The following is a 14,352-nucleotide window of genomic DNA, read 5'->3' as shown; positions in this document are numbered from 1 at the left end:
TACGGCCCACTGGGTGAACGTGGTGCCGTCACAGCCGCACCAGCAACTTGGACAGGTCACGCCGCTTTTGCCTCCACGTTTGCACGTCCTTGGTCCGGCAAAGATGTCCGCCTCTACCACCTCTTCTTCCGCCGTGTCCTCAGCCGCCACCCCCGTGCCAAGTCCCATTACCCGACCGGCATATCACATGTGCAGGGCGCAACGGTGTCACGCTGTGCTGCACCTGGTATGCCTTGGCGAACGTAGTCACACAGGGGAGGAACTTCTCAGTGTAATGAACAGAGAAATTGACAGATGGCTGTCTCCGCGCAAACTGAAACTCGGAACCATGTTGACCGACAACGGAAAGAACATGTTGTCTGCTCTGCGTCAAGGAAGGTTGTGCCATGCGCCATGCATGGCTCACGTGTTCAATCTGGTTGTCAAGCGGTTCCTAAAATCCACCATCCCACTGCAAGACATCCTTAAAATGTCACGTAAACTTTGCATGCATTTCAGCCATTCCTACACCGCAAAGCACACCCTCCTTGAGCTGCAGCGGCAGAACGGAATTGCACAGCATCGCCTGATCTGCGACGTTGCAACAAGGTGGAATTCAACCCTACACATGTTAGACCGCCTTTACGAACAGCGAAAGGCCATCACCGATTTCCTGATGTTACAAGCGGATAAAGGAATTCCCCTGTGTAACTTTGATGTCAGCCATTGGCAGCTCATGCGTGACACCTGCCGCTTGCTCAGGCCCTTTGAGGAGGCCACGCTATTCGTGAGTCGGCAGGACTATGGGATGAACGACGTCATTCCTCTGTTGCACGTCCTGGAACAAATGCTGTTAACAATGGCTGGTCAGGGTGCGGTAGACGTGGCGCACAGATCTCAACGCCACATGACCCCTGTGGGGGCAGGACAGGAAGAAGAGGAGGAGGTAGAGGAGGACATTTGTGCTCAGGAATTATTGAGTGAAATGGGTGGTTTTTCCACTCAGCGGACAGGAGTGGAGGAGCAGGAGCATCTGGTAGAGGAGGAGGAGGAGGAGACAGAGGACCCAGACGCACCGTGGCAGTATGCTGTGGAGATGGAGGCAGGGAGTCCCTCGCATTCCTTGGCACAAATGGCCCATAGCATGCTCGGTTGCTTGCGTAGCGACAGCCGAATAATAACCATCAGACAGAGGGATGACTTTTGGCTGTCCACCTTGTTGGACCCTCGCTACCATTCAAAAATGGTGGCCTTTTTCACACCTGCTGAGAGGGAGGCCAAAATAACGTACTATAAAAACCACCTATGTAGTCATTTGGTCTCTGCCTTTGTGCGCCAACGTCCATCCTCAGACACTGTGGGCCCTGTGCGCTCGCGTTCCGCTGCCATGGCAGCAGGGGAGGGGTGGGGTGGTAGGAGCAGTGGCAGCTCCACCAGCAGCGGCTGCCTCAGTCTGCAGTCGATGATGAGTAGCTTTCTTCACCAGCGCAGTGAGGAAACTACTAACCAGCCGCAGCAGCAGCAGCATCAGGTGGACCTGGAGCAGGACCTCAAACAACAGGCTTGGGCCTACTTGGACAGCACCCTGCCAACCGAGGTAGACAATCCCCTTGACTACTGGGCAACGAAACTTGACCTTGGCCCCAACTAGCTGAATTTGCCCTTGAAAGGCTGTCATGCCCGGCCAGTAGCGTGGCATCGGAGCGCGTGTTTAGTGCGGCAGGAGGTATTGTAACTCCGCGGAGGACACGACTGTCCACCCAAAGTGTGGAGAGACTCACGTTTGTGAAAATGAATCAGGCGTGGATTAGTCTGGATTTCAAACCACCAGTTCCTGACACAACTGACTAAATCCGCCATGAATCATGCCTCAAACATGTGCCACTTTCAGGTCTCCTCACACACTGCTGGTGTGTTCCATTTTTTGTCATAGGGTGCTGGCAGATTACGGGCCTCCCATAGCTGCTGCCAGGCCCCTAATCTGCCATGGGCCCCTATATACCGCCTCCTCATGCTGCTGCCAAGTCCAGAGTCTGTCATGGGTCCCTGTACGGCCTCCCATTGCTGCTGTCTCCATCGCCACACTCTGCCATGTGCCACTTTCAGGTCTCCTCACACACTGCTGGTGTGTTGAATTTTTTGACATAGGGTGCTGGCAGATTACGGGCCTCCCATAGCTGCTGCCAGGCCCCTAATCTGCCATGGGCCCCTATATACCGCCTCCTCATGCTGCTGCCAAGTCCAGAGTCTCTCATGGGTCCCTGTACGGCCTCCCATTGCTGCTGTCTCCATCGCCACACTCTGCCATGTGCCACTTTCAGGTCTCCTCACACACTGCTGGTGTGTTGAATTTTTTGACATAGGGTGCTGGCAGATTACGGGCCTCCTATAGCTGCTGCCAGGCCCCTAATCTGCCATAGGCCCCTATATACCGCCTCCTCATGCTGCTGCCAGGTCCAGAGTCTCTCATGGGTCCCTGTACGGCCTCCCATTGCTGCTGTCTCCATCGCCACACTCTGCCATGTGCCACTTTCAGGTCTCCTCACACACTGCTGGTGTGTTGAATTTTTTGACATAGGGTGCTGGCAGATTACGGGCCTCCCATAGCTGCTGCCAGGCCCCTAATCTGCCATAGGCCCCTATATACCGCCTCCTCATGCTGCTGCCAGGTCCAGAGTCTCTCATGGGTCCCTGTACGGCCTCCCATTGCTGCTGTCTCCATCGCCACACTCTGCCATGGCCAATTTCAGGTCTCCTCACACACTGCTGGTGTGTTGAATTTTTTGACATAGGGTGCTGGCAGATTACGGGCCTCCTATAGCTTCTGCCAGGCCCCTAATCTGCCATAGGCCCCTATATACCGCCTCCTCATGCTGCTGCCAGGTCCAGAGTCTCTCATGGGTTCCTGTACGGCCTCCCATTGCTGCTGTCTCCATCGCCACACTCTGCCATGTGCCACTTTCAGGTCTCCTCACACACTGCTGGTGTGTTGAATTTTTTGACATAGGGTGCTGGCAGATTACGGGCCTCCCATAGCTGCTGCCAGGCCCCTAATCTGCCATGGGCCCCTATATACCGCCTCCTCATGCTGCTGCCAAGTCCAGAGTCTGTCATGGGTCCCTGTACGGCCTCCCATTGCTGCTGTCTCCATCACCACACTCTGCCATGTGCCACTTTCAGGTCTCCTCACACTGCTGGTGTGTTGAATTTTTTGACATAGGGTGCTGGCAGATTACGGGCCTCCTATAGCTGCTGCCAGGCCCCTAATCTGCCATAGGCCCCTATATACCGCCTCCTCATGCTGCTGCCAGGTCCAGAGTCTCTCATGGGTCCCTGTACGGCCTCCCATTGCTGCTGTCTCCATCGCCACACTCTGCCATGTGCCAGTTTCAGGTCTCCTCACACACTGCTGGTGTGTTGAATTTTTTGACATAGGGTGCTGGCAGATTACGGGCCTCCCATAGCTGCTGCCAGGCCCCTAATCTGCCATGGGCCCCTATATACCGCCTCCTCATGCTGCTGCCAAGTCCAGAGTCTGTCATGGGTCCCTGTACGGCCTCCCATTGCTGCTGTCTCCATCGCCACACTCTGCCATGTGCCACTTTCAGGTCTCCTCACACTGCTGGTGTGTTGAATTTTTTGACATAGGGTGCTGGCAGATTACGGGCCTCCTATAGCTGCTGCCAGGCCCCTAATCTGCCATAGGCCCCTATATACCGCCTCCTCATGCTGCTGCCAGGTCCAGAGTCTCTCATGGGTCCCTGTACGGCCTCCCATTGCTGCTGTCTCCATCGCCACACTCTGCCATGTGCCACTTTCAGGTCTCCTCACACACTGCTGGTGTGTTGAATTTTTTGACATAGGGTGCTGGCAGATTACGGGCCTCCTTTAGCTGCTGCCAGGCCCCTAATCTGCCATAGGCCCCTATATACCGCCTCCTCATGCTGCTGCCAAGTCCAGAGTCTCTCATGGGTCCCTGTACGGCCTCCCATTGCTGCTGTCTCCATCGCCACACTCTGCCATGTGCCACTTTCAGGTCTCCTCACACACTGCTGGTGTGTTGAATTTTTTGACATAGGGTGCTGGCAGATTACGGGCCTCCCATAGCTGCTGCCAGGCCCCTAATCTGCCATGGGCCCCTATATACCGCCTCCTCATGCTGCTGCCAAGTCCAGAGTCTGTCATGGGTCCCTGTACGGCCTCCCATTGCTGCTTTCTCCATCGCCACACTCTGCCATGTGCCACTTTCAGGTCTCCTCACACTGCTGGTGTGTTGAATTTTTTGACATAGGGTGCTGGCAGATTACGGGCCTCCTATAGCTGCTGCCAGGCCCCTAATCTGCCATAGGCCCCTATATACCGCCTTCTCATGCTGCTGCCAGGTCCAGAGTCTCTCATGGGTCCCTGTACGGCCTCCCATTGCTGCTGTCTCCATCGCCACACTCTGCCATGTGCCACTTTCAGGTCTCCTCACACACTGCTGGTGTGTTGAATTTTTTGACATAGGGTGCTGGCAGATTACGGGCCTCCCATAGCTGCTGCCAGGCCCCTAATCTGCCATAGCCCTATGGCAGATTAGGGGCCTGGCAGATTACGGGCCTCCTATAGCTGCTGCCAGGCCCCTAATCTGCCATAGGCCCCTATATACCGCCTCCTCATGCTGCTGCCAGGTCCAGAGTCTCTCATGGGTCCCTGTACGGCCTCCCATTGCTGCTGTCTCCATCGCCACACTCTGCCATGTGCCACTTTCAGGTCTCCTCACACACTGCTGGTGTGTTGAATTTTTTGACATAGGGTGCTGGCAGATTACGGGCCTCCCATAGCTGCTGCCAGGCCCCTAATCTGCCATGGGCCCCTATATACCGCCTCCTCATGCTGCTGCCAAGTCCAGAGTCTGTCATGGGTCCCTGTACGGCCTCCCATTGCTGCTGTCTCCATCGCCACACTCTGCCATGTGCCACTTTCAGGTCTCCTCACACACTGCTGGTGTGTTGAATTTTTTGACATAGGGTGCTGGCAGATTACGGGCCTCCTATAGCTGCTGCCAGGCCCCTAATCTGCCATAGGCCCCTATATACCGCCTCCTCATGCTGCTGCCAGGTCCAGAGTCTCTCATGGGTCCCTGTACGGCCTCCCATTGCTGCTGTCTCCATCGCCACACTCTGCCATGTGCCACTTTCAGGTCTCCTCACACACTGGTGGTGTGTTGAATTTTTTGACATAGGGTGCTGGCAGATTACGGGCCTCCTATAGCTGCTGCCAGGCCCCTAATCTGCCATGGGCCCCTATATACCGCCTCCTCATGCTGCTGCCAAGTCCAGAGTCTGTCATGGGTCCCTGTACGGCCTCCCATTGCTGCTGTCTCCATCGCCACACTCTGCCATGTGCCACTTTCAGGTCTCCTCACACTGCTGGTGTGTTGAATTTTTTGACATAGGGTGCTGGCAGATTACGGGCCTCCTATAGCTGCTGCCAGGCCCCTAATCTGCCATAGGCCCCTATATACCGCCTCCTCATGCTGCTGCCAGGTCCAGAGTCTCTCATGGGTCCCTGTACGGCCTCCCATTGCTGCTGTCTCCATCGCCACACTCTGCCATGTGCCACTTTCAGGTCTCCTCACACACTGCTGGTGTGTTGAATTTTTTGACATAGGGTGCTGGCAGATTACGGGCCTCCTATAGCTGCTGCCAGGCCCCTAATCTGCCATAGGCCCCTATATACCGCCTCCTCATGCTGCTGCCAGGTCCAGAGTCTCTCATGGGTCCCTGTACGGCCTCCCATTGCTGCTGTCTCCATCGCCACACTCTGCCATGTGCCACTTTCAGGTCTCCTCACACTGCTGGTGTGTTGAATTTTTTGACATAGGGTGCTGGCAGATTACGGGCCTCCTATAGCTGCTGCCAGGCCCCTAATCTGCCATGGGCCCCTATATACCGCCTCCTCATGCTGCTGCCAGGTCCAGAGTCTCTCATGGGTCCCTGTACGGCCTCCCATTGCTGCTGTCTCCATCGCCACACTCTTCCATGTGCCACTGTCAGGTCTCCTCACACTGCTGGTGTGTTGAATTTTTTGACATAGGGTGCTGGCAGATTACGGGCCTCCCATAGCTGCTGCCAGGCCCCTAATCTGCCATGGGCCCCTATACCGACTCCTCATGCTGTGACGTTGCAACAAGGTGGAATTCAACCCTACATATGTTAGACCGCCTTTACGAACAGTAAAAGGCCATCACAGATTTCCTGATGTTAAAAGCGGATAAAGGTACTCCCTGTGTAACTTAGATGTCAGCCATTGGCAGCTCATGCGTGACACCTGCGCTTGCTCAGGCCCTTTGAGGAGGCCACGCTATTCGTGAGTCGGCAGGACTATGGGATGAACGACGTCATTCCTCTGTTGCACGTCCTGGAACAAATGCTGTTAACAATGGCTGGTCAGGGTGCGGTAGACGTGGCGCACAGATCTCAATGCCACATGACCCCTGTGGGGGCAGGACAGGAAGAAGAGGAGGAGGTAGAGGAGGACATTGGTGCTCAGGAATTATTGAGTGAAATGGGTGGTTTTTCCACTCAGCGGACAGGAGTGGAGGAGCAGGAGCATCTGGTAGAGGAGGAGGAAGAGGAGACAGAGGACCCAGACGCACCGTGGCAGTATGCTGTGGAGATGGAGGCAGGGAGTCCCTCGCATTCCTTGGCACAAATGGCCCATAGCATGCTCGCTTGCTTGCGTAGCGACAGCCGAATAATAACCATCAGACAGAGGGATGACTTTTGGCTGTCCACCTTGTTGGACCCTCGCTACCGTTCAAAAATGGTGGCCTTTTTCACACCTGCTGAGAGGGAGGCCAAAATAACGTACTATAAAAACCACCTATGTAGTCAGCTGGTCTCTGCCTGTCTGCGCCAATGTCCATCCTCAGACACTGTGGGCCCTGTGCGCTCGCGTTCCGCTGCCATGGCAGCAGGGGAGGGGTGGGGTGGTAGGAGCAGTGGCAGCTCCACCAGCAGCGGCTGCCTCAGTCTGCAGTCGATGATGAGTAGCTTTCTTCACCAGCGCAGTGAGGAAACTACTAACCAGCCGCAGCAGCAGCAGCATCAGGTGGACCTGGAGCAGGACCTCAAACAACAGGCTTAGGCCTACTTGGACAGCACCCTGCCAACCGAGGTAGACAATCCCCTTGACTACTGGGCAACGAAACTTGACCTTTGGCCCCAACTAGCTGAATTTGCCCTTGAAAGGCTGTCATGCCCGGCCAGTAGCGTGGCATCGGAGCGCGTGTTTAGTGCGGCAGGAGGTATTGCAACTCCGCAGAGGACACGACTGTCCACCCAAAGTGTGGAGAGACTCACGTTTGTGAAAATGAATCAGGCGTGGATTAGTCTGGATTTCAAACCACCAGTTCCTGACACAACTGACTAAATCCGCCATGAATCATGCCCCAAACATGTGCCACTTTCAGGTCTCCTCACACTGCTGGTGTGTTCCATTTTTTGTCATAGGGTGCTGGCAGATTACGGGCCTCCCATAGCTGCTGCCAGGCCCCTAATCTGCCATGGGCCCCTATACCGCCTCCTCATGCTGCTGCCAAGTCCAGAGTCTCTCATGGGTCCCTGTACGGCCTCCCATTGCTGCTGTCTCCATCGCCACACTCTGCCATGTGCCACTTTCAGGTCTCCTCACACACTGCTGGTGTGTTCCATTTTTTGTCATAGGGTGCTGGCAGATTACGGGCCTCCCATAGCTGCTGCCAGGCCCCTAATCTGCCATGGGCCCCTATACCGCCTCCTCATGCTGCTGCCAGGTCCAGAGTCTCTCATGGGTCCCTGTACGGCCTCCCATTGCTGCTGTCTCCATCGCCACACTCTGCCATGTGCCACTTTCAGGTCTCCTCACACTGCTGGTGTGTTCCATTTTTTGTCATAGGGTGCTGGCAGATTACGGGCCTCCCATAGCTGCTGCCAGGCCCCTAATCTGCCATGGGCCCCTATACCGCCTCCTCATGCTGCTGCCAGGTCCAGAGTCTCTCATGGGTCCCTGTACGGCCTCCCATTGCTGCTGTCTCCATCGCCACACTCTGCCATGTGCCACTTTCAGGTCTCCTCACACTGCTGGTGTGTTCCATTTTTTGTCATAGGGTGCTGGCAGATTACGGGCCTCCCATAGCTGCTGCCAGGCCCCTAATATGCCATGGGCCCCCGTACCGACTCCTCATGCTGCTGCCAGGCCCGTAATCTGTCATGGGCCCCTGTTGTCGCTTGTTGGCATATTCCGCTCGTTCAGATGCTCCTTCTCCTGCTACTCCTCTTCACGGATTCCGTCAGCAGTCTTTCTTGGAATCCGTTTCCAAGAGACAACAGTTTGCGAGCACGCACCCGACGGTGCAGAAGCTGAACGTCCTCCTGTCCAAGTTGCTGCTGCCAGGCTCGTAATCTGTCATGCGCCCCTGTACCGCCTCCTCATGCTGCTGCCAGGTCCAGAGTGTGTCATGGGCCCCCGTACCGACTCCTCATGCTGCTGCCAGGCCCGTAATCTGTCATGGGCCCCTGTACCGCCTCCCCATGCTGCTGCCAGGTCCAGAGTGTGTCATGGGTCCCTGTACGGCCTCCCATTGCTGCTGCCAGGCCCGTAATCTGCCATGGGCCCCCGTACCGACTCCTCATGCTGCTGCCAGGCCCGTAATCTGTCATGGGCCCCTGTACCGCCTCCTCATGCTGCTGCCAGGTCCAGAGTGTGTCATGGGTCCCTGTACGGCCTCCCATTGCTGCTGTTTCCATCGCCACACTCTGCCATGTGCCACTTTCAGGTCTCCTCACACTGCTGGTGGTTTCCATTTTTGTCATAGGGTGCTGTATGGCCTCCCATTGCTGCTGCCTCCACCGCCACACTGTGGCTCCACACTCTGGTTTTGGCCCCGTGACTGCCCAAATGAGTGAAGTGTGCGGTGATTCTAAGATCGACGGCACTCATCTGCATGTCATACTGACTGACAGTATTATTTCTCTTCCCCAGCAGACTCCAAGGGCATTTAAATTAAAGGTACAGTGTTCTGCACTAATATTAAGTCTCTCTGAAGCCTAGAAACACCCTTTTTTAAGTTAAATTCACAGCGAATATATTCGACTCGAATCGAAATTTTTCCACGAATTCGCCGAATCAGTCGAATCGAATTTTTGAATACTTCGCTCATCCCTAGTGATTAACTCTGGACTTGGATAGCAGCCTTGGGAAACCCTGAGATACCCTAGATGTCTATATAAAGACTCCTCAATAACTCATCTAATCTCATCGGGAGTCGGGCTCAGCGGCAACGGCTGGGACTGAGTGCACCCTGGGACGGGAGATCCAGATCTGCCGTCACGAAAGGTAGGGGTGAGTTGCCGTGAGCAACAGCGGGACTTTTTTTTTTATTGTGATACAACTGATTTTATAGCTGCAGTCTAATCGCACTCCTGAGTACTAGGGGGATGGAGGACTGTATTCATGGGGGTTCTCAGTGGTCCCCAAGTGGTGGTGGAATTGGTTAGATCACTCCTGCTCCCAAAGTAACAAATAGGAGAGATTAAAGTCAGCAAAGGAAAAAGTCTTTCCTGGGGACAGATAACACAGCAGTCGTGCATTAATAGTAAACTTAGTATAGTGGTAAAGGAGTAAACCCCCCCCCCCCCCCAAGCAAGTGCGAATACTAGTACAATAAGGAGATACCTACCGCTGCAGGAGAAAAGTCAGGATAAATTAACCCCTGATAAACAACAGGAGAGAACTACAAAAGGTATGGGAGATCACTCAAGGATGTCACTGGGGGGGCGTGTCCAAGATGGTTGACCGGCTGCATAGAAGAGAGCTCTGCCACCTCGGAGCTTTAATCCGCCTTCATCCTGGGGATAGCAGGCTCCTACCACCACCGGAGACCCGTGTGGACCTGCCCTGCTGCATAGAGAGGGGAATCGGATCAGTCAAACCCCCCCCTGGAGTGATGGAGGTTTGCAGCCTACTGGGGTCTACGCGGCCTGCCGTGGCCTCCACACAGATCGGATCCAGCCTAAGTCCCATCCCAGGTGCTGCTGCTCTGCTGTCTCGAAGCCTGGAGTGGTGAGCTGCTGTCAGGGGGAGCGTGGTGCCATCCACTGGACCCTAAATCCTGGGACTTGCGACCTGCTGGGGCCTACACTCTGGGAAGCATGTGCACCCATCCCCGGGGTGGTGCGGCTCGGTCTTGTCCGGATGCCTGGGAAGAGGTGGCTGCTGACTGGGGGGAACATCTGAGTAGTCTGTGGAGCCCCCCCTGAGGATCTGCAGGGCCCTGGCATTCCTGGGCCCAGCCTGGCTCCTGTTTCAAGCTTGGGTCCCTGCGGGGGTCCACACCTGTGTGGTACAGGTCTCCAACTTGAGTGAGGGGCTTCAAAACTGGATTATGGTTCCTATCTCCTCTCCCCCTCAAATTTGTAGTGTCCTGAAGTGCCATGGATAGAGTGCTTGTCTCCTGCATGAGTTCAGCTTCGTTTATACTTATTCAGTCATATGGGAGGACTGCAGGGGCCCATTACCCGCATCCTGAGCCACCATGGCTGCATCCCCCTCCCAGGAACCCAACCCACTTACTGCACCCGCGGACTTTAATTCTCTCATGATAGCGATTACCAATTGTCAGACGGTGCTCACCACGAAAATAGAACACCTGCAGACTGATGAAGGATTGATCTGGAAAGATCTTGACACGTTGACAGCTGTTGAGCAACGCGTTGGGCCGAATGACAGCTGTTGAGCAACGCGTCAGCAATATGGAAGACACCGTCCACGACCATTCGGCAGAGATAGATGCACTGCGGGTTAAGGTCAAATTTCTTGAAACCAGAGCAGAGGATGTGGAGAATTGTAGTAGGCATAACAACCTCCATGTGGTGGGTCTCTCTGAGGGGACAGAAGGTGACGATCCTCTGCGGTTTACCGAGAATCTCCTTCATTCCTTGCTACCTCTTTCTCCTGTTATGTTTTTGGGGAGTTTTTAGTCCTTTTCCTTTGTTGCAAGGTACATTTGATCTCTTTTGTGGTTCAGTCTGTGCATGGTATCAAGCTTATATACTGATTCTTCTGCTGCATAGCTTACAGTTCTATGTTTTCTTCCCGGGATTCAGCCTGAGTGGTGTCAACTATGTTCTCAAATACCTATTTTATGGCATCTCCTGATTTGAAATGTATCTCCTGGAATGTGCAGGGCCTCAATCCTCCCTTAAAACGTTCCTTGGGCTTCTAATTTCTCAAATCCTATAATCCACATATTTGCATTTTGCAAGAAACCCACTTAACGGACCCGCTGATTGTGTTGTTGGGTGTCCTGGACTTCGTGGAGGCGTGTAAGCATACTAAATTGTTTGTCTTCTATTCTCTCTAATATGCTAGAAGAGAAATTTTGTTGAAATGGAAACAGACGATCTCGGGTTGCACTTCCTCTGTATAATCTTACTTATATGAGCCGTAACAGTCCAGCTAAATTTGATAGAATATGGACTGGGTGGGTGGAGGCACAGGGCCTTACGGTATATTAATCGGTGAATTTACTTTGCGGGTATGTTAAGTTTGCACTGTCTCCCTAATGTTTTGTAATCTGCCTTCTCCCCTCACCTGTCTTTCCCCCTCCCACTTTTCCTCTCCCCCTCCCCCTTTTCCTCTCCCCCCCTTATCCCTCCTAACGGAAATGTTTGCAAAATTGGACATGTTTAGGAGAAATTAAATGGTGACAATACGTAACAATCTGGGTTGAATACTGTCACGAGTGGAAGAGGTAGAGGGGAAAATGGAGACACAGGAACTTTGGATCATGCAAAGAGAACAGAGAAAGCTTGCATACAAATTAGAAGATCAAGAGAATAGAGAAAGAAGAAATAATTTAAGGATTTGCAGTTTGCCAGAAGAGTCCCTTGGGCAAGAACTGGGAGATAAAATAGTACATAGGATAAGGAGACCGCAAGGAGTGCCAACAGACTTACCCAGAGATGTGAACTGGACAGGTTCCATCAGTATGAGGACAGAGAAAAAATATGGAAAATGTTCAGAGAGATCCCTGGTATAAAATATGGAGAGATAAAGTTGCAAATATTTGCTGACATTGCATCTGAGACACTAGCTAGGAGAAGATACCTGAAACCGCTGTTGGAGCAGATGAGGGAAAATAAAATTCAATATAACTGGGGTTTCCCGGCCTGCCTGATTGGGTGGAAAGACGGGAAATCGTCAAGATTGAGATTCCCAGAAGAATGGAGTGGCTTTTGTAGAAAATTAAATTTACAGGAAATGGGGTGGTAAGGGCTGGGAAAAGATGTTAAATAAAAGTAAACTGGTGTGGGGTGAGGGAGGTGAGGGGGGTTTTTTTTTCCACACCCTCCTCCCCCAGCTCTCTTTCCCCACACTCAGGTTGCAAGTCTTATACGTATATGGAAAAGTCAGGAGGATTAGATGGGCAGTAGGAATCAGGCAGATGAAGAGAAGGTGAGGGCGGGTCGTCTGGAGGCTGAATGGGCTGCCAAGCTCTAAATATCCTATGTTGCGAGAGGGGGAGCGGAGTGGGCGTGCATGTTTAGAGCCGTTCCCCAATATAGGAATCGGCAGTAGGAAGGTCCCACAACAGATTCAAGGGCAAAACGTAGCCCCAAGGGTTCAGTGGAGGGGGGAGGGGTTGGGAAGGGAGGGATGGTGGGGATAGGAAGAAGAAAGGAAAATATGATAGGTTTGGAAGTAGGGAGAGAAAGGAGAAAGTCCATATCTTAAACTGTCTATATCTGTCCTCCCGTGATGAGAATGTTAGTAGGATAACGGGATAATATTTGAAATGAGTGTGATAAAGTTTATGACTTATAACGTGAAAGGGTTAAATTCTCCAACAAAAAGACACAAGATACTGAGATACTTATTTTCCAAAAACTTGTGGCAACAAACGAGATCTGCAAAATACTCACCATGCTTCTTATCAAATTCTTTGGAGTGTCTACTTTCCAAAAAGAGGTAATTTTGGGGGGGTTGGTGCTATCCTTGCATTTCAGGGCCTCCAAAACTGTGATAGGTAGTCATTAAGTGTAATGAGGAAATAAAGCCCTTTAACCGCCTCCTGCCCACCATATAGTAAAATGACGGACACAAGGCGGTTCTCTCGTTCTGGGAAGATGTCATATGATGTCCTCTCATTCTAACCGTGCATGTGTGCCTCCGGGAGCGCGCAGTGCGGCGATCAGCGGTGCGCTGTGTCCCTCGAACACAGTGGATCACCGATCAACGGAAAGAGCCTAAGATGTCGGATCAGTCATGTGATCAGCTGTGTCCAATCACAGCTGATCACATGTAAACAGGGAAATGCCGGTTATTGGCATTTCTCTCCTCATGAGCTGTCACACTGACAGCTCGAGAGGAGAGCCGGTAATAAGCATCCCTTAGAGGGGACATGATGATCAGTGTGCCTTGATGATCTGTGTAGTCCCAGCAGTGCCACCTGTCAGTGTCCATCAGTGCCAGCTGTCAGTGCTCATCCATGCCACCTGTCAGTGCCCATCAGTGCCACATCAATGCCACATTTCAGTGCCTACCAGTGCACATCAATGCCACATATCAGTGCCCATCTGAGCGGCCTTTCAGTGTCACCCGTCAGTGCCACCTATCAATGCCAGTCAGTGCCACCTATCAGTGCTGCCAATCAGTGCCACCTATCAGTGCCAGTCAGTGCCGCCTATCAGTGCCGCCTATCAGTGTGCATCAGTGCCGTCTATCAGTGCCCGTCAGTGCTGCCCATAAGTGCCAGTCAGTGCCACCTATCAGTGCCGCCTATCAGTGCCACCTATCAGTGCCATATATGAGTGCTGCCTTTCAGTGCCCTTCAGTGATGCCTGTCAATGCCCATCAGTGCCACCTACCAGTGCCTCCTTATCAGTGCCCATTAGTGCCACCTATCAGTGTCCATCAGTGCAGCCTATCAGTGCCCATCAGTGCAGGCTCATTAGCGCACATCAGTGAAGGAGAAAAATCACTTATTTACAAAATTTAAAAAAAAAAAACGTTTTTTTTTCAAAATTTTTAGTGGTTTTTGGTTTGTTTACGAAAGAATAAAAAACCCAGAGGTGATTAAATACCACCAAAATAAAGCTCTGTCACAAAAAAATTATATAAAAATTTTATATGGGTACAGTGTTGCATGACCACACAATTGTCATTCAAAGTGCAACAGAGCTGAAAGCTGGAAATTGGCCTGGGCAGGAAGGGGGTATAAGTGCCCTGTAGGCTATTGGTTAAATGCCTGCTTATTGGATTTTGGGGTCCTGTACATGGCTAGACTGCCAAAACATCTCTCACATGTGGTACCCCCATACTCGGGAGAAGTAGCAGAATGTATTTGGG

At 52.8% G+C, this 14,352-nt stretch overlaps 1 pseudogene; it reads right to left on the bottom strand.

The window, feature by feature from the left end:
• Positions 1–10,539, bottom strand: part of LOC149456903 (uncharacterized) — a 39,095-nt pseudogene extending 28,556 nt beyond the window's left edge.
• Between the last annotated feature and the right edge of the window lie 3,813 nt (positions 10,540–14,352).

Source organism: Staurois parvus, unplaced genomic scaffold, assembly GCF_062004578.1.
Source record: "Staurois parvus isolate SC_StPar_1 unplaced genomic scaffold, SC_StPar_1.0 ptg000343l, whole genome shotgun sequence".
Classification (NCBI taxonomy): Eukaryota; Metazoa; Chordata; class Amphibia; order Anura; family Ranidae; genus Staurois; species Staurois parvus.
This window is presented reverse-complemented; position numbering and strand designations above follow the sequence as displayed.